Below are 27,767 nucleotides of genomic sequence, written 5' to 3'. Positions count from 1 at the left end.
AGGAATGATTCACAACGAGCAGTCAACCCAGTAACCTACAGGGTGCCCTGGTATACCTGTGATTTGAGATAGTGGATAGGGGCAACTTTGCATTGTGAGCACATATCCTTAATGGTGGCAGCATAGATAAATGTGAAACACAGGGTTCTGCAGATGCTGGAAATCCACAGCAACACACACAAGATGTTGGAGGAACTCAGCAAGTCAGACAGCATCCATGGAAGTGAGTAAACAGTTGACGTTTTGGGCTGAGACTCGTCTTCAGCAATGGAAAGGAAGGGGGAAGGTGCCGGAATAAAGGAGCAGGGAGGGGAGAAGGAGGACAAGCTAGAATGTGATGGGTGAAGCCAGGTGGGTGGGAGAAAGGAGGTGAAGAAAGAAGCTGGGATGTGATAATTGGAAAAGAAGGAATCTGATAGTAGAGGTGAGTGGACCCTGGGAGAAAGGGAAGGAAGAGGGGAACCAGGAGAAGCTAGAAGGCAGGTGGGATGAAGAAGCAAGAAGCCAGACTCAGGATTAGAAGAGGGAAGAGTTGTATTTAGCACCCCTTCTCTGGAGATAAAAGATTGTGCTTTCACCTTCAATATGCCCATCTCAGTCAAGTCACCCCTCAGTCTCCTACATTCCAGGGGATAAAGTCCTAGTCTGTGCCCATTCTGTTACTTCACAGCCAATCAGATTTAGCCACTGTGGCAAGATAGAACTGGTGGCCCAGTTCTAATGATCAAGATAGTTTAATTAAGGGATGCCTTATTAGCCAGATAAGCCATGGATAATTTGAGTGTTCATCTTTCATATAATGCAAAGGTATCTTTTGTGTGCTTGTGAAAACAAATAGATGTGTTAAGGTGAAGCCTCAGCAGAAAATCTAAGATGGTATCCAGGATAGTACTAAGATTTCTGAGCTTTGAGGCTATGTTTTACTGGAGTGAAAACAACTTAAGATATTTGAGATCTCGATGAAATTTTATGTAAGAATCAATACTTGTCAAAATTTGCCTCTGCACCTGTAATTGTTGGAAGAGTGAACGCCTTGTCTTTTTATAATTCAGTTGCCCAAGGTCCTGCAGGAAAAAGATTTCCTAAACAAAACAATTTTCTTCTGTACCGAGTGCAACAACTCCCTGTGAATATTTTTCTCTGCTGCTATGGTTTAGTATCTGTGCAAAAGAAATGCTATGGATTTTTGCCTCCAACGTACAAAAATAGACTCAAGAAAATCAATAGTGTTTTTTTGGTCTTGGTTAATGAAGGACATTTTAATTGTCTCTAGTGAAAATTACAATTTCACTTGACGTGTACACATCCTTGAAACTGCAATGTATTTTACACCAGTTTGCAAGCTAAAACTGTGTAGGTACTTGATGGTGAGATTATGTTTGCTGAAATTGTGAGGCATTAGCTGAGCAATTGGGTAACTGGAGAAAATAGAGGTTACATCTGTCAAAGTAGAGGTGAAATCCTGTATCAGTCTTGAATGTTCAATAAATTCAATTTTTCATGTGTGGCTTACTCAAAATACAAAGTAAATTTATTATCAAAGTACATATGTCACCATACATAACCCTGAAATTCATTTTCTTGCGGGCAATCACAGTAAATACAAGAAACACAATAGAATCAATCGAAGACTATACCCAACAGGACAGACAACAACCATTGTGCAAAACAAACAACAAACTGTGCAAATAAAAAAAAGAAAGGTAATAATAAATAAGCAATAAGTATTGAACATGAGATGATGAATACTTGAATGTGAGTCCATAGGTTGTGGGACCAGTTCAGTGATGGGTTGGGTGAAGAGATCCCCTCTGGTTCAAGAGCCTGATGGTTGAGGGGTAATAACTTCCTGAACCTGGTGGTGCGGGTCCTGAGGCTCCTGTCCCTCTTACTGGATGGCAGCAATGAAAAGAGAGCATGGCCTGGATGGTGGGGGTCCTTCAAAGGTTAATTTCATTACAAGTATGCAATATAATACAACTCCGCTATTTGTCTCCACCAGATAGCCATTAAATATAGAAAGACTATGGGTGGTGTTGAAAGAAAAGACATCAATTACCCCCCCCAAACCAACACGAAAAAGAAAATAAATAAATCTTATAGACCCCAAAGTCTCCCTCTCACCCACAGAAAAAACAGCCGTATTAACAATCAGTGACCCCCCCCCGCTCGCAGAAAAGAACAGCAACAGTAGCACCAAACCCCCAATCCCCTCCTTACACAAAAAATTAACATCACCCACCAGCCGTACGTCCACAAGAAAGAAAATGCCAAAAAGCTGAAGGAAACCGAAATAGTCTTGTGTAATAATCACATAAATCTCAGAATATGGGAAATTGCTTTTCGTCTGCATATGAAGAGAGCAGCTGCACAAACTCGGACCTTCCGTAAAGAGTGACCGCTAACCTGGGACTGAACATGCCAATCCAGTTGCTGACCCCTTCCGCATTCACCTCAATGCTTCAATCTTCCCTGCCGCTTCGAGATGGAGTCATTCATAACCATGTGCCTTGTCTCTGGTCTCTTCCATGAGTCAGCTGGTGTTCCTGGACTTTTTCGGACCATATCCACTACTTTTAGTAGGCTGTTCCATAGGAGCTCATTGGTGTTTCACAGCCAGTCAATATGCTCTCTACTGCACATCTATAGAAGTTTATCAAGGTTTTAGATGACATACTGAATCTTCGCAAACTTCTATGAAATTAGAGACGCTGCTGTGTTTTCTTCATAATGGTACTTGCATGCTAGAACCACGACAGATCCTCTGAAATGATAACCCCGAGGAATTTAAATTTGATGACCCTCTCCACCTCTGATTCCCCAATGAGGACTGGCTCCTAGACACTGGTTTCCTCCTCCTGTAGTCAATAATCATCTCTTTGGTCTTGTTAACATAGAGTAAAAGGTTGTTGTTGTGGCACCAGTCAGCTAGATTTTCAATCTCCCTCCTATATACTTATTCGTCACCCACCCTTGATTCGGCCAGTGACAGTGGTGTCATCACTTGATATGGTATTGGAGCTATGCTTAGCCTCACAGTCATGAGTATAATACGAGTAGAGCAGGAGGCTGAGCACACAGCCTTGTAGTGCACCTGTGCTGAGAGAGATTGTATGAAATTTATCCTTTGTTCAAAAAATATTCCTTTTAAATTATTTGGTAGACATTTTCAGCAGACTCAGTTGTTTGTCTAGCTAAGCCCTTTGAAGGTAAAGCTGAATAGTTTTCTTATGTATATAAACATTACTGGTTCCTTTATAATTCTGAAGAGAATTTTGGCATTTTAGCTCTTAACTATTTGAACATGAAATATGAATTATTAATCAGGATCTTTGAGCTTTTTTATCTTCATATTCTACTATTTTCTACTATTTTTTAATGTTTCTTAATTGTACATATGATTTTTTTTTTGGTGTTCTATCACTGAGCAGCGGTGAACCATCTGATTGGCCTATCGGAGTTCTCTTTGGGAACTAGTTGACTTGATCAGCATTTCTGATCTGGCTATTGTTCACGATTGCACTTAATAAATAAATAAATACCTTTACTCAACATTAACATTTTTTTGTTGGTCTTTGGTTTAAAAGTTCAAGGTGTCCTAAATTCTTAAGACATGAGAGCAAAGTTAAGCCATTTGGCCCATTGAGTCTGCTCCGTCCCTGTCATAGAGTTGTAGAACACTATAGCACAGAATCAGCTCATCTAGTCCATGGCAAACTATTATTCTACCTAGTCCCGTGAACCTACACACACTCCGTACCTTTCCCATCCATGTACTTGTCCAAACTTCTCTTGTATGTTGAGATCGAGCCCACGAAGACCACTTCCACTGGTAGCTCATTCCACACTCTTACCACCTTCTGAGTCAGGGGTTCCTAACCTGGGGTCCAAAGGCCCTTTGCTTAATGTTATTGCCCATGGCATAAATGTTGGGAGCTCCCCTACTCTGAAGAAGTTGCCCTCTTTCGACCCATTTCTCCTGCCTTCTCCTTGTAACCTTAGATGTCCTTGCTAATCAAGGATCTCTAAGTTGGAAATATGAAGTTAAAAGGTAGGCCCGCATTGCTTTTTCATTGATTCTGTTGTGTTTTTTTAATATTTAATGTGAGTGCCTGCAAGAAAATGAATCTCAAGGTAGTATATAGTGACATATACATGGATAATAAATTTACTTTGAACTTAGCTGTTGTTTAACAAAAGATGCATTTTTATTGTTTATAATTCTGAGAAAAACATTTGGAAGCAATTTAATTTTTCAATCTAAAGGCTGATTTTCACTGCAGTTTATATATGGAAACATACACCGATCATTGGGCCCATCATACTGTGTGACTCTTGCTGCCTGCGCAAAATGCTGGAAGGTCGGGCAGCATCCAAGGAAATGAACAAACAGTCAAAGCTTCAGTCTGGGACCCATTTTCATTCCTCAGCCTGAAACGTTCTTGTTCCAGTATTTTATGTATGTTGCTGTGGATTTCCAGCATCTGCAGAATTTCTTGTGCTTATGACTCATGCTTCAGTTTGTCCTTGCTTTTTTTTTTGTCTTTAATATTGTAATCTTTAAAATTTCAGCTTCCAATTTTGATGCAGACCCTTTACAATTAGAAATGTTTAGATTGTGATAATGCTCTGGAGAGAGAAAAATTCTCACCTCCTTTCTAAATCTTTAGCCAGTGATTATGAATATGATCTCTGGTCATCAATAACTCATCAGAGAGGGTAGTGTTATTTCCATCTGGCTGTTGGTTTTTCCCAGCTGAAACCTGTCATCCTGAGCATATGCTTACCTCTTCTAGGAGCATTCTATCTATTCAGAAGTATTGTGACCAACATTTTCCTCCACTCCAACTGACTCCTGACCAGAAACTAAATAAATCAAGTAAGTTTATAGTACTATTAATAGTGTAGACCTCCCGGAAGTACGTTACTTCACCTAATTGCTGTGCCTCTATCCTTTTCACAATCCAGTTTTGAAATAGGATGACAATTCTCATTATTGTCTATTCCTTTGCAGGTTATCCAACATTTGGCAAACTTAAATACGCTGGTCCCTACACCTGGGGTGTAAGTTACGCACTGTGTGTTCTGTGTTAATAAAGAACCAATCACTGATCCCAAGCAAACCACCCAGGCTAAAAAAGCATCTTTCCTCCACTGTGCTCTGATCCCTTTCACATCAACAATAACCACATTTTCAGGGGCTTCCATCCTCTAATACAGCTTCCTGTATAGCACTTTGGCCTTTCAGAAGGCATCCAGCCGATACAAAGCAACAATTAACTCTCACGCATTATTTGCCTTTTTCCTTGCGTTCTTTCCATGATTAACCGGAATGAAGTTATATTTAATCACAATAATGGTTTTCATTGTCTACCTCGCCGTCAGTGTGAGGCTGACTGGAAATGGCCTGCAGTTTCCTGGTTTACCCCTCCTCTTTCTTGAAAAGTGACATCATGTTTGCAGCCCCATAGCGTTCTGCCAGACTCTTCCAACTTGCCAAGACTGCCTGCATTATTTCATTTTCTCTCGCCACTTGTGGCCCATTCAGTGTGGACCAGATCAAGTTAATAGTGCCTGAGATATTTTGATAATTACAGTAAAAGGAAATTTAACAAGTTCATAAAAAAGCCATTCAGACTTAAAATCTAATATGATCAAGTGAACAAAATATTTTGCAGATGTTGGAAATCCAGAGTAATATACAGAAAATTCTGGGGAATGAACAGTTGACTTTGAACCGATACCCCTCATCAGTCTCATCCATAGATGCTGCTTGACCTGCTGAGTTCCTCCAGAATTTTGTGTGTTACTATCCCATGTACTACTTCTCCTATGGTTGCAAGCAGAATGAACATCTGAGTCACTTAGTAAAATTAACCACAAGTCCTTAGAATTTTTATAATTCAGTTTGCTAATTATATCTCACTTTGTAACTACTTTATTGTTTGAAAGTTTATATTACAAAATAAAGTGGCAGAAACCATAAAAATGGCTAGTCTTCCTCAGTCACCAGACATGGTGTTCCAGTTAAAAATACCATTCAATCCAAAAGAGCAAGGAATTTAATATTTAGTACTTTTTGAATGCGTCAATGTGTAAAGCAGTTTGGCCATGTTCAAAACTTTCCTGATGAAGCTTTATCCTCTTCAAAACTATTTTTCCCAGTTGCTATGTTAGAATTTTCCAGGCGATTGTTTAGACTGAATGATATCTGACAATGTGATGGCTTAGAATGAAAGAATGTTCCCAGTTTTGCTGACATAAATTTAATCTTGGGTCTTCATTTTTGATAATGGGAATGATGATGTCTCAAACTGTATACAATATTTGGTTTGCTCTGAAATTTGGAGCTCTCATAAATCCTATTCAAAATCTAACATTTTTGATTATTTTGAAAATTGCAACTTTATGAATCCCTGCAATTAATAATAAATATCTAATTTCTGACAATATCAAACTTGGGATGCATGTGAAACGATATATATTTTTGAAGTTAAATTATTTTCCAATTATGTGGAGTGAAAGGCTATTAGAATGTGACATTTTAAAGTTAATATTAACTGATTCTCAAAGAGAATAAAGCAGTTGTAAAGGTTTTATCAACAGTTTAGATTTGATTTGAGAAGACTATGTTGGACCAGAGCATGGGACTGGAAGTCCCTACAAAGGACTGTGAGAACTGCCGAGAGGATCATGAGGGCCTCCCTACCATCCATCGGAGACATTTATCAGGAGTGCTGTGTATGCAGGGCCCTTAATATTATTAAAGATCCCACACATCCGTACAGCATCCTTTCTGACTTTCTGTCAACAGGCAGGAGACTGATACATAGAAACAAGAATGGTCAGGATGAGAATTAGTTTCTTCCCCCAGGCCGTTATGCTTCTGAACTCCCTGATGCATTGCACTTGAAGTGTCACTTTTCTGTACCTTACAATATTTAATTTATCCATTTTATTTGTGTGTAATCCATCTGTAGGTTTTATTCTTACTTTCATAAGTTAAGCGTCATGTGTTCTACAGTGTTTTACACTGTGGTTCAGAGAAATGTCTCATTTGATGGTATACGTGTATATAGTTAAATGACAATAAACTTGACTTGGAAAGGATGGGTTATACTACCTGTATAATGTCATTTGTCTTTGGTTATATGAAAAAATAATGGATTTGCACATAAGGTTTTGATTTTCTCCATGTCAGGATGCTGCTGAAACTAAGCTTTAGTTTTGATGTAAATACATACACTTTTAAATATTTGCATCATGTATTTATTTAATTCCCTTCTTTGCCAAAGCAGCTAACTTCATTTTTGCTGCACTTTTCCTCTTTCCCTACCTTTTCTCTCCCCCCCCCCACCCCCACCCCAGTGCTCAATTTCCTGCTGTGATGACTCATCTGAGATAGAAGTATTGGAATAAGTGAGTACACTATTGTTCCCTGTTTTTTTTTAAGTTGAATTTTCAGTATGAATTGGAATTGCCACATCTTTTGCAGTGACCTGCATATAGAGAAAAGGACCAATTGACATATTAAATCTCCATTCAATCTGCAAGGTTAAAGAAGTTCATTAGAAAATTATACTTATTTTCTTATGGTTTTGTCAACTGTATCCTGACAATTGTTGGTATTGAGACTGGTTACTGTAATCTTACAAATTTATGGGTCAAACTGAGATTCAGCTTGGTATATTGAGATGGTACCAAGTTGAATCGCAATTTCATTCGCAATATTGTACTTGTATTAAGTTTACTATTGAGGTGGTAGTCTTTTGGCAGTATGGTCATCAAAGATGATTTCACTAATGTTGCAATTGCCTGCCATGGGCACTACAGCACAGAAGGAAGCCCTTTGGCCCACCTAGTCCATGATAAACTGTTATTTTGCCTAGTCCCATCGGCCGGCATCTGGACCATAGCCCTTCATACCATCCATGTACTTATCCAAACTTCTCTTAAATGTTGCAGTGGAACCCACATCCGCTGGCAGCTCATTCCATACTCTGAGTAAAGTTGTTCCCTTTAAATATTTTACCTTTCACCCTTAACCTATGTCCTCTAGTTTTTGTCTCATCTAACGTCAGTGGGAAAAGCCTTGCGTTTACCCTATCTGTAGCCCTCATAATTTTGAATACTTCTATCAAACCTCCCATCATTCTCCTGTGCTCCAGGGAATAACTATTTTAACCTTCCCCTAAAACTCAGGTCCTCAAGTACCAGCAACATTCTTATAAATTTCTCTGCACTCTTTCAAGTGTATTTATATCCAGCATTGGACTGTATGTGCCATATTTCTTATAAAGTTCTGTGGATGCTTGTTTAGCAAGTGAAAGTATACTGCAGTCGTCAATCAATGTTTACGAAATATTTGATTCTCATTTGGTGCTGAAGGCACTCCCATTTAAAATTGTATTGATAGGCCTTGTGTCTTTTCATTGCTATAGATTTAAAGAGAAAATTTTTAATTGCGTAGGTAAAGTCAAAGAATATCATTCTAATTTAGAGATAATGGACAGTTTTGTTTAGCTTTGAATTTACTCATCATAGTGGGTAGAAGTAAAGCTCATTACTGTCCTTTTGATTTTCATAACGGCCAGAAAAGAAAGCCGTGCACTTTAAGTCCCTTTCTTTGTGTGACTTGAATTACAAATTTTCTGAATAATCTCTGCCTGAAATGTCGACTCTATTCTTTTCCATTGCTGCTGCCTGACCTGCTGAGTTGCTCCAACATTTTTGTCTGTCTATATATGTGTGTTACTCTTATAAATATTCAACTTTGGCTGAACTCTGCAGCATTGTCCACTTTTCAGATTGTGTGGTTATGTGATCAGTGATATTCTCATTAGCAAGTACAGCTTTTATTCCTGAATTATTCATAAATATAGATGAGTGTTGGCTCAAACCTACCTTTAATAAAACTTCTCTTTGGCAATGGGAAGAAATTAAGTTGCTGTAGATTTTTATAAAATAAATTGGTGACAGAATTGCTTTAAAGTTGATACATTGCACTGTAGTGCAATGAGGATAACTGAAGGTGTCTCATTTCTCTTTCAGTGAACAGTTAAATATCTGAAATCTGGGTCTGTAACATCTTTGTGCATGGTTCCATTTATTCCTACTGGTTTATATTATAACATGTACGGAGGTTCAGTGAGAAGCTTTGTTTTCAATACAGATCATTTCATTGCATTAGTGCGTCAAGGTAGTACGAGAGAAAAACCATAACAGAATGCAGAATATTCATTTATTTAGAGATACAGCACAGAACAGGCCCTTCCAACCCAAAGAGTCGCGCCGCCCAGCAGCCCACCTATTTAACCCTAGCCTAATCACAGGACAGTTTACAATGAGCAACTAACATTCTAACCATTATGTCGTTGGACTGTGGGAGGAAAGTGGAGCACCCAGAGGAAATCTTGCAGGTCATGGAGGGGAATGTACACTCTGCTTACAGACTGCTGTGGAATTGAACTCCTGAACACCCCAAGCTACGTACCATACGCATCCAGTTCATGATCAGTGCCAGATTACTTAATCTGATTGTGGTAGAATTTAATTTGCTAAAGCAAGCTTTCTGATCTTTGTTGGATCAGGGGTATGTTATCCAGTATGTAAGTAAAAGCTGCTGGGGTGGCAAGTCTGGATTGTTGATGAGGGCATTAGTAGGCAGCCGTTGATCCCAGGGGATCATAGGTTTGCACCTCTGGTGGACTGTGTCCTCTCCAGGGTGCAAGCTTGGGCAGGAAGATTTGAAGAACTGGCTGTTGCCCATGCAGTGGGCTCCCCCTCTCCACGTCACTGATGTAGTCCAAGGGAAGGGCAAGCGCCGATACAGCTTGGCACCAGTGTCATCGCAGAGGTTGCCAGAGTGAAGTTGTAAACGACATCAATCTGCCTTAGGGAACCCGACTCCTGATTTCTTCCTTGGGGTTTACTCCCGAAGCCTTTCCCGTGGGTGGGTATGGCCACAAGGCAGTGGAGGTTTAGAATCAGAGTTTTCCTTCTCCTAGGCACGCTGTCTCCAAGGCTGATGAGCCCCACCTGCCCGAAGGACATATTATCCCCAGTTTCAGGGTTCATGCCAATACTTGTGCATAAATAATAACCTGGATAAAGAATGAGAGGACTGGTTAATGCTGTGGATATGAAAATTTAAAAATGCAGATGCTGAAAATCTGAAGTAAAAACAGAAAATACGGAAAAAAAAAGCACTCAGCAGGTCAGGCAGCATTAATGGAAAGAAAATAGTATCTTCCCTCTCAGTATCTCTCCAATTTTCAAAAAGTTCAAAGTAATCTATTAAAGTACTTGTACGTCACCACAGACAACCCTGAGATTCTTTTTCCTTAGGGAATTCACATAAATACAAAAATACAAGACTCACTCCATCCTCCCGCCACCCCACTAGGAATAGGGTTCCCCTGGTCCTCACCTACCACCCCACCAGCCTCCGGGTCCAACATATTATTCTCCGTAACTTCCGCCACCACTAAGCACATCTTTCCCTCCCCCCCCCCCCCCGGCTTTCCGCAGGGATCGCTCCCTACGCGACTCCGTTGTCCATTCGTCCCCTCCATCCCTCCCCACTGATCTCCCTCCCGGCACTTATCCTTGTAAGCGGAACAAGTGCTACACATGCCCTTACACTTCCTCCCTTACCACCATTCAGGGCCCCAGACAGTCCTTCCAGGTGAGGCAACACTTCACCTGTGAGTCGGCTGGGGTGATATACTGCGTCTGGTGCTCCCGATGTGGCCTTCTATATATTGGCGAGACCCGACGCAGACTGGGAGACCGCTTTGCTGAACGCCTACGCTCTGTCCGCCAGAGAAAGCAGGATCTCCCAGTGGCCACACATTTTAATTCCACATCGCATTCCTATTCTGACATGTCTATCCACGGCCTCCTCTACAATAAAGATGAAGCCACACTCAAGTTGGAGGAACAACACCTATATTCCGTCTGGGTAGCCTCCAACCTGATGGCATGAACATCGACTTCTCTAACTTCTGCTAATGCCCCACCTCCCCCTTGTACCCCATCCGTTATTTATTTTTATACACACATTCTTTCTCTCACTCTCCTTTTTCTCCCTCTGTCCCTCTGACTATACCCCTTGCCCATCCTCTGGGTTCCCCCCACCCCTTTGTCTTTCTCCCCAGACCTCCTGTCCCATGATCCTCTCATATCCCCTTTGCCTATCACCTGTCCAGCTCTTGGCTCCATCCCTCCCCCTCCTGTCTTCTCCTATCATTTTGGATCTCCCCCCTCCCCTCCCGCTTTCAAATCTCTTACTAACTCTTCCTTCAGTTAGTCCTGACGAAGGGTCTCGGCCTGAAACGTCGACTGTACCTCTTCCTAGAGATGCTGCCTGACCTGCTGCGTTCACCAGCAACTTTGATGTGTGTTGCTAGACCAAAACAACAATAGGTATTCAGAATGAGATGACGAGCCCTTGAAAGTGAGTCCATAGATTGTGGGAACAGTTCATTGTTAAGGTGAGGGAAGTTATTATCCCTACTGGTTCAAGAGCTATATGCATAAGTGGTAATAACAGCATAGTTGCTGGGGTTCTTTTCCTGCCGGTTTCTGTTTATAATGCTGTGGATGTGTTTCTTGACGATAGCAGTACTTTTGGTAGAGAAGCAAAGAAAACAATGTACCTGTAATCATTTAGGCCCTTGTGCCTGCTATACCAATTAATAAAATCATGACTGATCCTTTAGTAACACAAACAACATGCTGGAGGAATTCAGCAGGTCAGACAGCATCTGTGGAGAGGAATGAACGGTTGATTTTTCGGGCCGAGACCCTTCATTCAGCACTTTATACCTCTCTATAGATGCTGCCTGACCTGCTGAGTTCCTCCAGCATTTTAGAAACATAGGAAACCTACGGTACAATACCTTCAGCCCACAATGCTGTGCCGAACATGTACTTACTTTAGAAATTACCTAGTGTTACCCATGGCGTTCTATTTTTCTAAGCTCCATATACCTATCCAGGAGTCTCTTAAAAGGCCCTATTGTATCCACCTCAACCACCGTCACTGGCAACCCATTCCACGCACTCGCCACTCTCTGCGTTATATTTTTAAAAAACTCGCTCCTGACATCTCCTGTGTACCTACTTCCAAGCACCTTAAAACTGCCCGCTTTGTTATTTTGGATTTCTGACATCTGCAGAATTATTTGTGTTTATGACTGATCCTATAAACTTGGCACCACCTTCCTACATTAAAAGCAAATCTTTCACTGCACCCCTCTTCCCCCCCCTCCCAATATCTAAACATCTATAAATCTGTCTTGAACATGGCAAATCTCCACAGCATCATCCAGTGGGCAAACAGATTTATCTACCCTGAATGTCTGTCTTTATTCTGTAATGCTGTCCCCTGGGTCTGGACACATTTGGCATAGAATGCATCAACTTGTTCAACCCCACTGAAGCTCTAAGTAAGTTTTGGTTCACAGTGAAATTCTTTGACAAAAGAACTGGTAATTATTAGTAGAAGAATGGAGCCAAGATTACAATTGAATGATTGAGAAATCATAGAAAATAAGCTAGACAGGGTTTAAAATTCATCCTGATAAAATCTCAGTGATAGTTTGATTATCCTCAATCTGTTTGTAAAGCTGGGGTTCAAAGTAAATTTTATTTTCAAAGTACAAATGTGTCACCATATACAACCCTCGTTCATTTTCTTGTGGGCATACTCAGCAAATCCATAGAATAGTAACTATAATGGGATCAATGAAGGATCAACCATGGTGCAGAAAACTGCAAAAGCAAATATAAATAAATAGCAATAAATAATGAGAACATGAGATAGAGTCCTTGAAAGTGAGATTATTGGTTGTGGGAGCATTTCAATGATGGGGCAAGTGAAGTTGAGTGTATTTATCCCTATTTATTCAAGAGCCTGATGGTTAAGGGTTAGTACTGTTCTTGAACCCAGTGGTGCTCCTGAGGCTCTTGTACCTCCACCTGATGGTACCAGCAAGAAGAGAGCATGGCCTGAGTTATGGGGAACTCTGATGATGATGCTTTCCTATGACAGAGTTTCATGTAGATGTGCTCAATGTTTGGGAGAGCTTTATCCATGATGTATTGGGCCGAACCCGCTAGTTCTTTTGCCTGATTTTCCATCACAGGCTGTAAGCAGCCAGTCAATATACTCTCCACTGCACATCTATCGGTTTGTCAAAATTAGCAGTTGAATCAATGTATTCCATCCCTTCATGCAAATATAACAAGTGACTGTAATGTCTCAATTGATTAGTAATCGATGGTGAAAACCTTGTTCTTTCCATTGCACAATCTATGGTGTTGAGTATTATTTATGTAGAGTACATGCAGAACGAAATTACTGCTTTTGTGATTTCATTTGGTAAACATATTATGGAGAAGTGTCTTTGTACCCTACAACACTATGGACATGCTGTTAAATTGTGTTTAAGAAGAATGCATTGGAGGACCATGTCTCTTACATTAATGGGCCAGAACTTGCTGTCAGTTGCAAGTTGTTTGAGCTTGCCACTTGCTCAAAGGTAAATACAATTTTGCATTTTCCAGGTTTCCTCAGGGTTGACTTGCTGACCCAAACTGCCACATTGCTAAAAATAACGCTGCACCTAGTGGTTGGACTTTGTCATATATAATGCTAGCTTGGGGCAGGTAAAGCCTCACCCATGAAGTTGAAGAAACCTTCAACAACATGTTAAGATGGTTATCAAACCAGCAAAGTTTGTGAATGCTTTGAAATTTCCACAACATACAAAATCGTTTTTTATATCAAAAACTATTAAAAATTGGTACAATCATTCCTGTATATGAAAGAGTGCATTGGTGTAAAGTATTCCATTACGTAAGCACACAAAGTGCTGGTGGAACTCATCAGGTCAGGCAGCATCTGTGGAGAGGAATAAACTTTCAACATTTAAGGCCAAGATTCCTTCATCAGGACTTCAGGTCCTTTCACTGTGTGTAAATTTGTGAATGGAAATTCATTGTTGGTATTTGGTACCATGTATTTCAAGTAGGTCACTTGATTATAGTGGAAGATCATTTTGTAAATCGGACTCATCTTAGTAAGTTAATGGTGTTTAGTCTTTCAAGGTTGCAGTGTCATTCAAGGTGACCGTGGCTGCTCTGACCCGGGCTCTTTACCTCTTCTGTGATAGGTGCTCACATTTCTTAATTCCAAAATCTTTCAAAAGTTTATCAATTTCTCCCCCCCCCCCATTCCCCCAATTAACCAGCCTTCACAGCACTCCATGATTCACCATCAGCTGCGAGAAAAACGTTCTTTTGCATCTCAGTTATTACTGTTAAGGAATGGTTATTACCCCTCAACCTTCAGCCTCTTGAACCAAAGGGGATAATTATGATCAACTTCTGTTCCCACAACCAATTTGTCCTTGACTCACTTTCAAGGACTCTTCATCTCATGTTCTCAATATTTATTATTTGTTTATTATTTTGTGTTTTTTTTCTCTTTGTATTTGCACAGTTTGTCTGTTGCATATTGTTTGTGTCTAGGTCCTCCCCAGGTCACCACAGGGTCCCGTTCCTGAGATCTCTTCATTACACAGAACAGTTCACAAGCTGGAAATGTGGCTGCCTGGTAATATATTAAAATAGGCCAACCAAGGGCGCCACAGTGGCTTAGCAGTTAGCACAAGTTCATGGCATTGGAGTTCAGAATTCATTTCTGATGTCCTCTGTAACTAAGCTTGTAAGTTCCTTCCTGTGTGCTTGTTGAGTTTTCTCTGATTAGTAGACTAATGGTTTATTGTAATTTGTCCTGTGATTAGGCTAGGGTTAAATTGGTGGATTGCTGGGCTGGAAGGGCTTGTTCTCTAAATAAAGTAAATGCAGTCAATCCCAGGCAATTAACTCAACTCTTCAGAAACTGCTGCAAATAGTTACAGCACAACAGAAGATGCCTGCAGCCTTGCAGCAGCCAGAAACCCTATGCTACTGGTCTCTCTAATGCTTGTTTGTACAGGTTGAACATAAATTAGGCATTTGTAACCTGTGGAGGACCTGTATTTATCTCCAGTATTCATTCCGCACCCCCCCCCCGCCCCAAGTATTCGTTCGTAATGTGCTGTGTCGTATGACATGGGTGATTATGGTCTTTCCATGACCATGATTGTTCTTGGCAAAATTTTGTACAGGAGTGGTTTGCCATTGCATCCTTCTGGGCAGTGGTGTCAGTGGTTGTATAACTAGGACTTGTGTTATGCACCAGCTGCTCATACAACCATCCACCACTTTCTCCCATGGCTTCACGTGACCCTGATCAGGAGGTGGAGCGAAGCAGGTGCCACACCTTACCCAAGGGTGACCTACAGGCTAGCGGGTGCAAGAAGCGCCTTACACTTAGTTTGATAAAGGTGTATCTCCACCCCACCACCCCAATGTTAAAACTTTGGAAAGTAAATTCCCAAGTTTCCCATGGGATCTGATAGGTACAGTTGAAGTCAGAAGTTTACATACACTTAGTCAAATACATTTAAACTCAGTTTTTCACAATTCCTGACACTTAATCCGAGAAAACGTTCCCTGTCTTAAGTCAGTTAGGATCACTACTTTATTTTAAGAATGTGAAATGTCAGAATAATAGTAGAGAGAATGATTTACTGTATTTCAGCTTTTATTTCTTTCATCACTTTCCCAGTGGGTCAGAAATTTACATACACTTTGTTAGTATTTGGGAGCATTGCCTTTAAATTGTTTAACTTGGGTCAAACATTTTGGATAGCCTTCCACAAGCTTCTCACAGTAAGTTGCTGGAATTTTGCTCCATTCCTTCAGACAGAACTGGTGTAACTGAGTCAGGTTTGTAGGCCTCCTTGCTCGCACATGCTTTTTCAGTTCTGCCCACAAATTTTCTGTCGGATTGAGGTCAGAAAATGATGTCAAGTCTGGTTCATCCTTGGGAACAATTTCCAAACGCCGGAAGATACATCTGTACAAATAACAGTACGCAAGTATAAACACCATGGGACCACGCAGCTGTCATACTGCTCAGGAAGGAGATGCGTTCGGTCTCCTAGAGATGAACGTACTTTGGCGCGAAAAGTGCAAATCAATCCCAGAACAACAGCAAAGGACCTTGTGAAGATGCTGGAGGAAACAGATAGACAAGTATCTATATCCACAGTAAAACGAGTCCTATATCGACATAACCTGAAAGGCTGCTCAGCAAGGAAGAAGCCACTGCTCCAAAACCGCCATAAAAAAGCGAGACTACAGCTTGCAAGTGCACATGGGGACAAAGATCTTACTTTTTGGAGAAATGTCCTCTGGTCTGATGAAACAAAAATTGAACTGTTTGGCCATAATGACCATCATTATGTTTGGAGGAAAAAGGGTAAGGCTTGCAAGCTGAAGAACACCATCCCAACTGTGAAGCATGGGGTGTGGCAGCATCATGTTGTGGGGGTGCTTTGCTGCAGGAGGGACTGGTGCACTTCACAAAATAGATGGCATCATGAGGAAGGAAAATTATGTGGATATATTGAAGCAACATCTCAAGACATCAGCCGGGAAGTTAAAGCTCGGTCGCAAATGGGTCTTCCAAATGGACAATGACCTCAAGCATACTTCCAAAGTTGTGGCAAAGTTGCTTAAGGACGACAAAGTCAAGGTATTGGAGTGGCCATCACAAAGCCCTGACCTCAATCTGATTCAAAATTTGTGGGCAGAACTGAAAAAGCGTGTGTGAGCAAGGAGGCCTACAAACCTGACTCAGTTACACCAGTTCTGTCTGGAGAAATGGAACAATTCCAGCAACTTACTGTGAGAAGCTTGTGGAAGGCTACCCAAAACGTTTGACCCAAGTTAAACAATTTAAAGGCAATGCTCCCAAATACTAACAAAGTGTATGTAAAATTCTGACCCACTGGGAAAGTGATGAAAGAAATAAAAGCTGAAATACAATAAATCATTCTCTCTACTATTATTCTGACATTTCACATTCTTAAGATAAAGTAGTGATGCTAACTGACCTAAGACGGAATGTTTTCTAGGATTAAATGTCAGGAATTGTGAAAAACTGAGTTTAAATGTATTTGGCTAAGGTGTATGTAAACTTCTGACTTCAACTGTAGTTAGTGCACTGATAGTGGACTGAGCCCACCGCCTAAATTGAAACATGTTTGATGTCTTTTCTGGGTGGGTGTCTTGCACTAGGATATGCTCAGGAGTTAGACCAGGCCCCTGCATGATACTGCTTCACAACAAAATGTACTATATCAAGGAAAAAAAAGTCACAGTACAATCATATATTAAATATGGCATATTGATTGAGTTCCTTAATGGTGCAAAGGGACAGGAAGAAACACTTTAAAGAACTCCTTGTGCTTCATCTTGTGTTTGACTCCAGACTCTGCAGAAGATATTCCATTAATGAACATCAGAGATTTTACTAATGTGTGAATAACATGTAATGAAGTGAACAAACCCACGTCAGTACTGCATGTTTTGTTTGGATAGAGGCTGGGGTGGGTGGGGTTGAATAAAGTCCTTTTCACTGAAATTTACCCCTCTATGCCTTAAGAAGTACAACTTTAGATACTGAAGAAACCTTTCACACAATGCAACATTTTCTGTTCCTGATGTGGCTGTGTGCCTAACAGCAGTTACCTGAGCAATACACAATAAATTCAACCTCACTTTGTATGGGCTGCTTATTTATAGGCATCCGTTAGTCTCATGAGACCATGGATTTGTGCCTTGGAAGGTTTCCAGGGGGAGGCCTGGGCAAGGTTGTATGGAAGACTGGCAGTTGCCCATGCTGCAAGTCTCCCCTCTCCATGCCACTGATGTTGTCCAAGGGAAGGGCATTAGGACCCATACAGCTTGGCACCAGTGTCGTCGCAGAGCAATGTGTGGTTAAGTGCCTTGCTCAAGGACACACGCTGTCTCAGCCAAGGCTCAAACTATCAACCTTTAAATCACTAGACGAACGCCTTAACCACTTGGCCACATGCCAAATTAGCGACCATCTTTCAAATAAGCTACAGGAACCGTTAAATCAAATGTTAAATAGGAAATGCTGAAAATACTCAACAAGACAGGCACTATATGTGGAAGGAGAAACAGGAATTAGTATTTCTGGTATGTGAATTTTGGCTCATTCTTTTATACTTACGCATGGTCTTCTAGGCATATCCCACAGTCCCGCTATTAGCAACATATAGCACAGACAATGAATTATAATGTGCTTCTGACTACCACGTTAACAAATTTGGACTCTTTCTATTGGAGATATTTCCTCTGTTCTAGCTGCCTCCGTCCCCTTCACTGATTCAGAGTGGTTTTCTCCTTTTCCCAGTTCAGATGAAGTGTCTATCAGACCGGGAACCATGACATTGTTTCTCTTTCCACAGTTGCAGCTTGAGTTGGAGCTTTTATAGAATTTCCTGTTTTTATTTCAGATTTTCAACACCTGCATTTTTTAAAAGAATTTAGTTTTACAAAATCCAAGTGTACGTTTTTCAAGTACCTTGGGCAAGAAGAATAAAAATATTTTTAAAAATTAGCAGTTTGTGGTTGAAGGATTCATTATGTAGCTCTGACCTTGTTTTCTGTAATCCTCAGATGGCACAGAATTATATTTTGGAATACAATTTAAAAGATTCTTGTTGCCTCCTGTACTGTATTTGGAAGAGCAAATGAATCTAATCCTCTCCTTGATTCCACTGATCACCATTTATGAACCAGAAGGATATCTGACTGCTTCTCCGTCTATCTGTGATTGCAGAATGTCCAAAGTTCAAAGTAAATTCATTATCAAAGTACCTGTATGTCATCATTTACAACCCTCAGATTCATTTTCTTCTGGGCATACTTAATAAATCCAATAAACATAACAGAATTATTGAAAGACCTCACCAACCAGTGTGCAAAAGATGACAAACTGCAAATACAAAAAGAGAGAAAAGAAATTTTAAAAGGAAATAATCAGTATGCAATAAATATCGAGAACGTGAGATGAAGAGTCCCTGAGAGTGAGTCCATAAGTTGTGGGAACAGTTCAGTGTTGGGATGAGTGAAGTTATCCCCTCTGGTTCGAGAACCTGATGTTTGAGGGGTAATCTTCTTCTCCTTTGGCTGTCCATCGATTTTCGATGTCGACTGAGGCCTGGGCAAGGTTATATGGAAGACTGGCAGTTGCCCATGCTGCAAATCTCCCCTCTCCATGTCACTGATGTTGTCCAAGGGAAGAGCACTAGGACCCATACAGCTTGGCACCGTAGCAGAGCAATGTGCGCTCAAGGACACAACACGCTGCCTCAGTTGAGGTTCAAACTAGCGACCTTCAGATCACTAGACCGATGCCTTAACCACTTGGCCATGCGCCACAAGTGAGGGGTAATAACTGTTCCTGAACCCGGTGGTGTGGGTCTTGAACCTCCTGTACCTCCCTGGTGGCAGCAGCAAGAAGAGAGTGGGTGCTGACTTCTTATTTTGGTTGAGTTTTGTCTTTCTGAATGAAACGCGTGTCTTAGCTGGATGCAGAGTGGTCTAATTTCCCAAAAATAACAGGCAAGTTAAACCTCAAATTAAGAAAGGGTGGTGTTACATTTTTCAAATGGGCTTAAATTCTCAAATTGAATTCCTTTGATATTACACAACACATTTTTATGTTAAGGTCAATTAAATTGTGACAATTATTATAATTTTTGAAATGAATTAATGCATTTAGACATTGGGAAGGAGGTACAGAAGCCTTGGGTTCCACACCTACAGGTTCAGTTCAGTTCAATTCAAGTTTAATTGTCATTCAACCAGACATGAATACTCATGAATACAGCCAAATGAGACAGCATTATTCCGGGGTCAAGGTGCTGAACACAGTACCGACAGTCATACACGGCACAAAGCACACATAGCACATATAAGATAAAGATGCAGCCACTTAATAAGAGACAAAACTTAAGCCATCCAATGCTGCTGAAATCTGCAAATGACCACAACAGAGCTTGTCAGTTATACCCTTCAACCATCAGGCTCCTGAACCAGCACAACTTCACTCACCTCAACACTGAACTGACTCCACAACCTACAGACTAATTTTCAAGGATTCTGCAATTCATGTTCACAATATTATTTATTTACATTTTTTTTTATTTGCAGAGTTTGTCTTCTGCACATTGGTTGTTTGCCAGTCTTTGTATGTAGTTTTTCATTGATTCTGTTGTATTTCTCTTCCACTGTGAATGCCTGCAATAAATCTCAAGGTAGTATACGGTGACATACGTGCATGTACTCTGATAATAAATTTACTTTGAATGTGTATTGTAATAGAGTATTTGAAGGAATGATTTGACATCCTATTACTTGTTTATTTTGACTTTATTTTCAAAAATTTAAAATAGTTTTAGAAGTTTTTAAAATCAGATTGTAGTACTCTAAGTGACGAAAGTGTGATTTTTAAAAAAAATAGTTTTGGGAGTAATTGGTTCACCATTAAAGTATTTCTACACTGTGTTCAATTTAATCTGTCTGTCATGATTGTTTATTGAATACTGTTTTTTATGTAGCTATAGCTTCTGTGTATTTATCAGGTATTCTTTCTAAGCTCGTCATGATTGAGGGTGACTTGCTTCCATTCTAATTTTGTGGGAACTGTGGAAGAGTTGGGTGACAGGATCAATGAGCAACTCGTTTGAGGTGCTCCTTCCGCTGGTATGTAGAGCTTCTTGTATTTGGAACACAGGCCTTGAAGCTCTGAATACCAGCCCTAAGGCTTTTTTGCCACTTTGGACTGTCATGTAATAGAGGTTTCCAGGAAATAGGTACAAGGAAACTTTAAATTCATCCTCAAATCTATTTGCTCTGTAAACTCTTTCCATTAGAGAGCCTAGAAAGAGTATCTGTTTCATCAGTCTGTTGGGTATGCAAATGATGTGGCATGCCCCATGTAGCTGACTAAGTGTAACCAGAATCTTTTAATTTGATAGGTGTTTGCCTAGGACAAGACACTGAGTTAATTTGATGGTACACGTGCTTTAACTTTGGTTCATATGGTCCAAAAAGCCTCTTGTTCGCACAGTGTGTGAACTGCTTGACGATAGTCTCTGGCCGTTCCGGAGAATTTAACAGGATTTGCATAACTTTTTGGTGGCCAAAAGTATTGGAGCAATAGTCTGGCTGTTAACCATTCTTAAACTATTGGACTCTGTCTAACCACTTGCATTAGATCTTGTCCTCGGTCTTGCAGCAAAATTGCATCCTTTGCTGATTATCTGTGTTTACAATTGTTGTGTAAATCTGTGTCAGAGTATTCTCTTAAAGTAATGCTTTATGCTTGGGCCACTGCACAGGATCGAGAAAACTGCAAAAAGTTGTAAATTTAGCCAGCTCCGTCATGGGCGCTAGCCTCCCCAGCATTGAGGACACCTTCAAAAAGCAATGCTTCAAAAAGGCAGCACTTGTCAGTAAGGACCCCTATCACCCAGAGCATACACTGTTTTCATCAAGGAGGAAATACAGGAGTCTGAAGGCACACACTCAACACTTTAGGAACAGAATCTTTTCCACCACCATCAGATTTCTGAATGGACAGTGAGCCCATGTATTCTACCTCATTATTGTTTTTCTCTTTTCTTGCTCTCTTTTTGCATTACGTATTTAATTTGTATATGTATATCAGATGCCCTTCAAAGCTGCTGAATCTCATCGCCTCTTTCCATGACAGCATGCAGGGGACAGTACAATTCAATAGATCATCCTCAGAGCCCTTCCCCATCCAAAGCGGAGTGAAGCAGGGTTGTGTCCTTGCCCTGACGCACTTCGGGACCACCTTCTCCCTTGTACTGTTGTACGCTTTCAGGACATCTGATGATGGAGTGTACCTACACACCAGGTCCGACAGCAAGCTCTTCAACCTTGCACGCCTCAGAGCAAAGACTAAGGTGCGTCAGGTCCTGATCCAGGAGATACTCTTCACTGATAATGCTGCCCTGACGTCACACACACAGTCTGGTCTCCAGAGGCGAGTCAGTTCCCTGACACATGCTTGCCAAGAGTTTGGCCTCACCATCAGTCTGAAGAAGACAGAGGTCATGGGCCAGGACGTCAGCGAAGCCCCCAGCATCAGCATCAGCGACCATACCCTGCAAGCGGTAGATGAATTCACCTACCTAGGATCGGCAGTCTCCAGCCATCTGTCCCTCAATCAAGAGCTCAACAGGCGAATAGGGAAAGCCACCGCTGCTATGGCCAAGCTGTCAAAGAGAGTGTGGAAAAACAACAAACTCACCACAGCCACCAAGATTGCAGCGTACAGAGCCCGCGTACTGAGTACTTTTCTCTACGGCAGCGAGAGTTGGACAACCTACTTGCGCCAAGAGCACTGCCTCAACAGCTTCCACCTGTGGTGCTTGTGTCGGATCCTGGGCATTTCCTGGAAAGACCACGTGCCAAACAAGGACGTCCTGGACCAGGCCAGCATGCCAAGCATGTATGTCCTTCTCACACAGCGACGAATGCGCTGGCTTGGCCACGTCCGCCGCATGCAGGATGGCCGCATCCCTAAGGACATCCTATATGGAGAACTCGCTGCAGGATCCCAGCCCATAGGGCACCCACTGCTGCGTTACAGGGACGTTTGTAAACATGACCTGAAGTCTGCTGATACCAGGGTGGACACTTGGGAAGAGACAGCTGCAAATCGCTGCACCTGGCGACAGGCTGTACGTACAGGCATTACCAGTGCAGACGAAAAACGAACTTGACTGTGGTCGGACAGAAGAGAGCGAAGGAAAGCTGAGGCAGTGACTACCCAGCCGCAGCCATCAGCCTTCGTGTGCAGCAGCTGTGCTAAGGACTGCCACTCAAGAATCAGCTCATTCAGCCACAGCCGACGCTGTTCCACACCCAGTTGAGTCCTAAACCGGACGCATCCATTGTCTACTTAGAGCCATTAATTAATTAATAATTCTTACTGTAATTTCCAGTTTTTTATATATTTCAGTGTACTGCTGCAAAACAACAAATTGCACAGCAAATGCCTGTGATATTAAACCTGATTCTGACATTCCTCAGAATCAGAATCCAGTTTAATCTCACTGGGATATGTCATAAAATGTATTGTTTTGCGGCAGAAGTACATTGCAATACATAATAAAATTATAAATTATAGTGAGTGTGTATTTTAAAAAGTAGTGCAAAAAGAATGGAAATATAGCGAAGAAGTGTTCATGGTCCATTCAGAAATGTGAGGGCGGAGGAGAAGAAGCTGTTCCTGACATGTCCTGAGAATTTCTCTGACTCTTCAATTCTGTTGTACATTAAGTTCTATTTGGTTCAGGTTTGAAGAACTTTCTAACTGTCTAAGTTGTGAATCAAAAGGTAAAAATCCATTTATCTTTTCCCTAATTAAACTTCTTTCAGCTCAGCTCTGCTAATCTGCAAAACCACAAATTCATGACATCTGTCAGTGGTTTAAAGAAATATGATTCCAGGAGAACAATCCCAGTCTTTCCATTCTATCTGCATAATTAAAGTCTAGGATAACTTTGGTTAATATCGTCAGTTTATTCTTCAAACCTTGCTTGCACCTCTCCTAAGGTGGAGTGTTCAGTACTTGATATAATAAAAATTTAAATTTGATTCTGAGGCCTTTGAAGATTTAAAGCTTGGAGAGTCTTGCTGCATATCTGCATTGCATTTGTGCAGTGTATTTTGGAGATTAATTATATTTTATATTGAAGGTTTGGAATCTAATCATTTGCTTTGTGTGCATTGAATCTATTGGCATATAATCAGTCTACTTCTCATCTATCGAACAAAGAATAAGAAAGTAGAGAATGGCAGTCAGGAGTATTTATATCCAGATATTCATAATGTCCCAAAGAGGTCAGTGATTAAGCTTCAATGGTCAGCAGTGAATATTTCATAGGGTACTGAAGTTTTAAGGGATGTTGGAAAATGTCTGGGGTAGGTGAGCCTTTAGGCCATCTTTGAAATGAATCTACTCATTCTGTCTGGAATGTGAACCACAATGGGAAATACTACTCAAAAGAATTCATTCAGCTAATGATTTGAAATTGCAGAAATTACTTCTAAAATTCCTGTGCTGTGGGGTAAATGTAAAAGCAGAAGCCAAATCTCTGCATTGTAATAACTCAGCAGAGTGCAGTTCCAACTATTTCAAAAATATTTTTTATTTTAAACTTGTTTCCTTTTCTTTTGCAATGTGTTTTGTTTTTGGTTTTATTCTCCAGACTTTCTGAGTGTATTTTTATTACTTGTTGAGTTCTGCCATAATTGCATTGATTGGTGTTTTAATGCATGTTGTTATTACCAACACTGATGTCAGTGCACAGCATTACCCAAATTTTCTGCTTTGTGGTAATGCCAGAGTTCTTTATCTTAACAAGTGTTTTTCTTGTATTTGTGTTTTATTATTGATTCAAGGCAGGTGAGCTTTGGAAGTTGTTCTCACAGTGAATTTCCCATCCATTATTGCCATTGAAAATCAGCCTCTTGAACTACTACAAGAACACACTGAGGTGTGGGTGTACCCACAAAGCTGTTGGAAGGAGTTCCACTCAGCAGCAGTGAAGGAAGAGTAATATATTTCTCAGTCAGGGTATTGTATCATGTATTTATTAATATTTTAAGGAGAGAACAAAAAGAATAGATATTTGTAATGTATTGTGTATGATTCCAGTTAATCGGAGCAGCCACTTATTTAGGACAACTCTTAAGAACAAAAACTAATCTAGATAATAGCCGGGATTCTCTTCGCTTAATTGGGGCAGAGAACTGTTGCCGAACAGTTTCTAACTAGCGTCAGACGTGTGTAGAAACATAGAAACATAGAAAATAGGTGCAGGAGTAGGCCATTCGGCCCTTCGAGCCTGCACCGCCATTCAGTATGATCATGGCTGATCATCCAACTCAGAACCCTGTACCTGCCTTCTCTCCATACCCCCTGATCCCTGTAGCCACAAGGGCCATATCTAACTCCCTCTTAAATATAGCCAATGAACTGGCCTCAACTGTTTCCTGTGGCAGAGAATTCCACAAATTCACCACTCTCTGTGTGAAGAAGTTTTTCCTCATCTCGGTCCTAAAAGACTTCCCCTTTATCCTCAAACTGTGACCCCTCGTTCTGGACTTCCCCAACATTGGGAACAATCTTCCTACATCTAGTCTGTCCAATCCCTTTAGAACTGTATACATTTCAATAAGATCCCCCCTCAATCTTCTAAATTCCAGCGAGTATAAGCCTAGTCGATCCAGTCTTTCATCATATGAAAGTCCTGCCATCCCAGGAATCAATCTGGTGAACCTTCTTTGTACTCCCTCTATGGCAAGAATGTCTTTCCTCAGATTAGGGGACCAAAACTGCACACAGTACTCCAGGTGTGGTCTCACTAAGGCTTTGTACAACTGCAGTAGTACCTCCCTGCTCCTGTACTTGAATCCTCTTGCTATGAATGCCAGCATACCATTCGCCTTTCTCACCGCCTGCTGTACCTGCATGCCCACTTTCAATGACTGGTGTACAATGACACCCAGGTCTCGTTGCACCTCCCCTTTTCCTAATCGGCCACCATTCAGATAATCTGTTTTCCTGTTCTTGCCACCTAAGTGGATAACCTCACATTTATCCACATTAAATTGCATCTGCCATGAATTTGCCCACTCACCTAACCTATCCAAGTCACCCTGCATCCCCTTAGCATGAAGGCAGTCCGTTTTCTGCATTCAGTCTCTGCGCTGATTTTGTTCATTTACAGTTTTATAGTACTGTAGTAGTCTTTGTAGTGTTTGTTTCATTTAAATACATATTTGTTATGCAGTTAAGTGGTAGTTTGTTTTTTATACCTTTTTAACTATTTCCAGCAAAACTTCAGATAATTAGGACAGCCATTTAATTGGACCAAAATGTACTGGCCCTGATATGTCCCAGTGTTTCTATATTTTAATAAAGTCTTTAAATGTGTTAAATGTGCTCCCCCATAATAGACTCCTATTAGTCACACTTCTGTAACAAGCATCACTCTATGAAATTACCATCAATCATTGTATATAAGCTAGCTTATGTATTTATATTTATTGTGTTCCTTAATCTTATGTTTTTATTTGGTGCTGCATCAGATCCAGAGTAACAATTATTTCATTCTCCTTTACATTTGTTTACTGGAAATAATATCTTGAATCTTGAGTAATATTGGAAAGTTGAATCAAGACATGGAATTGGTTATTCACACATGTATCAATAAATGTTGGTAAGGATTGACAGGGACATGCCAAATTTCTTTAGCTTCCTGAGGAACTAGAGGCATTAATGGGCTTTCTTTACCATGGCCTCTACTTGGTTGGGATAGGACCTACTTGGTGATGTTCACTCCTAGGAACTATTGACGATCAGCTTCAAGACAAAAAGCAAAGAGTGGGAATAAAGTTTGCTATTGACAGTGGAAGAAACTATAGTGACGGGTCAATTTCTTATTTGGTCCTGAGAATAAAAAAAACTAGATTATCATCAAATAGAGATGAGATGGAATTTCTTTAGCCAGAGGTTGGTGAATCTGTGAAATTTGTTGCAACAGGCAGCTGTGGAGGCCATCACTGGGTATATTTTAAACAGGGGTTGATAGGTTTTTAATTAGGGCATGAAAGGTTGCAGGGAGGAGGCAGGAGAATGGGATTCAGAGGGAAATGGATCGACCATGATGAATTGGTGGAGCTGACTCGATGGGGCAAATGGTCCTGTGGTTTAGTTTAGGGTTAGGAGTACAGTCAGAATATTGAGGAACACTACAGCAAGTTACAAAAGACCACTAATGCAAGTAAATTAGATGAAATTCGGCACTAGTAAATAAATACAAGGGAGGTACTTGTTGGTAGGAAGAATAGGAAGGTGTGAGACTTGATGGAGAAGAGGAATAAAGGGAACCTGGAGTGCAAGTACACTGGTCACTGACAGGTGCACCACAGGTTAGCAAGACAAAAAAAAGCAAACCCAAGCTGAGGATTAATTTAAATTCCAGGGGACAGAACTGAAAAATTAGAAAGTTGTATTAAACCTGTGTTGAACATTAGTCGACCATGGTTAAAACTGCATAGTTTCAGTTGCTATATGGTAGAAAGGATGTAAAGACACTGATAAGATTGCAAAGAACATTTTCAAGGATATGAGAGGAAAACATGAACATACTGGTTTTGTTTTTAATTGAGGGCTGACTAAATAGTGATCTGTTAATGAGGAAAGATTTTGATAGTGAATACAGAGGAAATTTATTTTATTTATTTTTATTTAGAGATACAATGCAAACAGGCACTTCCTGCACAGTGAGCTGTATCACCCAGCAACCCACCTATTTAACCGTAGCCTAATCACAGTGACCAATGACCAATTGACCTCCTAGAAGTAAGTGTTTGGACGGGGGGGGGGGGGGGGGGAGCGGAGGAAACCGGGACGAAAGTGCAAACTCTTTACAGTCGGTGACAGAATTGAACTCCAGACTTCCACCCAGAGCTGTAATAGCCTGTTTTCACTTGAGGATGAGCATAACCAGAAGGCATGAATGTAATGTAGTTACCCAAAAAAATCCAATTGGGAATTCCAAAGAAGTTCCTTTACACTAAAAACGGCGAGAAAGTATAATTTTCTACTGCAGAGTATTTGAGGTGACTAGCAAAGATGCATTTAAGAGGAGGATGGATAAGCATTATGGGTTGGTGGTGGTGGTTAAGTAAATAGATGGCTATATGGGTAGGTATACATGTGGAAA

General features: G+C 40.7%; 1 protein-coding gene across 4 annotated transcripts in view; it reads left to right on the top strand.

Annotated features, from left to right (window-relative positions):
* LOC140188244 (casein kinase I) overlaps positions 1 to 27,767 on the top strand; it is a 145,777-nt gene that overhangs the window by 8,206 nt on the left and 109,804 nt on the right. Inside the window, exon 2 of one of the 4 annotated variants that reach the window (XM_072244336.1) lies at positions 7,369 to 7,419. The exons of 2 other annotated variants lie outside the window; for them this stretch is intronic. The gene's annotated coding sequence lies outside the window, so the exon portion shown is untranslated. Of the gene's footprint in view, positions 1 to 5,014; positions 5,065 to 7,368; positions 7,420 to 27,767 lie in introns of all 4 variants that reach the window. One more of the 4 variants, XM_072244337.1, reaches the window with a different exon arrangement.

The sequence above is a fragment of the Mobula birostris genome, chromosome 26 (genome assembly GCF_030028105.1).
Source record: "Mobula birostris isolate sMobBir1 chromosome 26, sMobBir1.hap1, whole genome shotgun sequence".
In the NCBI taxonomy this organism is placed as follows: Eukaryota; Metazoa; Chordata; class Chondrichthyes; order Myliobatiformes; family Myliobatidae; genus Mobula; species Mobula birostris.
This window is presented reverse-complemented; position numbering and strand designations above follow the sequence as displayed.